Genomic DNA, 880 nt, shown 5'->3' on the forward strand with positions numbered 1-880 from the left:
GGGAAATGACTTTCAGGACACCTCGCTTTTCTCGGGCCCCCAGATTCCCTTGCAAATGGCTTGCTCTCTGCTGACCCGTCCCAGACCCACCTTCACCCAGGAGGGACTCCCGGGTGGGCGCGCCCACCCGGACCCACTGCGGGGTCCCCAAGAGAGGTGAGCCCCGTCACCCGCTGTGGGAGAACTCGCTCCGAAGAGAAAGCCCGGCGCACCCAAAGCTGCCCGAAACCTATCTTTGAAACATCTTTTGTTCATCTAGTTTTTTTTTTATCATGTAGTAAAAGTGCCTTTTTAATTTTCGTGTGCAGTGTTATGAATCTTAACACATTCGGAGAGTCATCCCTCGACAAGATACAGAGCAGTTCCGTCACCCCCAAACTCCCTCCTGCTCCGGCTTTCTGGGCACGCTGCGCCCCAGCATCGCCCCTGGCAGCGCAGCTCGGACCTCCACGCTGGTCCCTTCGTCTCTGGGTTGCCGCATCCACGCCATGCGGGACCCTGGCCCCTCCCTCGCAGCGTCTCGCCTCGGGGACCCATCGGGTGCGTGTGCGGATCCAGAGCCCGCCTGAGGGTGTCCCGCGGTGTAGACGGAGGGCCGCGGTCTGCTTCTCCGCCCGCCCTCGGAAAACCATTTGGGCTGTTCCCACCTGTTACGGATAAAGCCTCCCCCACATCCACGCGCACGTTTTTGTGTGAACGTGCATCTTCATTTCTCTGGGATTGCTGCCTTCTTGCTAAGTGTACGGAGACCACTTTCCAGGGCGGCTGTCCGGCTCTGGGCTTTCCCCGCATCCGCTCGTTCAGTCCAGCCGCTCTCGGGATTCGCACCCGCGACCGCCCGGGGTTCGCACCCGCGACCTCCCGGATTCGCACCCGCGAC

This window comes from Mirounga leonina, unplaced genomic scaffold (genome assembly GCF_011800145.1).
Source record: "Mirounga leonina isolate KUSES-001 unplaced genomic scaffold, KU_Mleo_1.0 Mir_375, whole genome shotgun sequence".
Taxonomy (NCBI): domain Eukaryota; kingdom Metazoa; phylum Chordata; class Mammalia; order Carnivora; family Phocidae; genus Mirounga; species Mirounga leonina.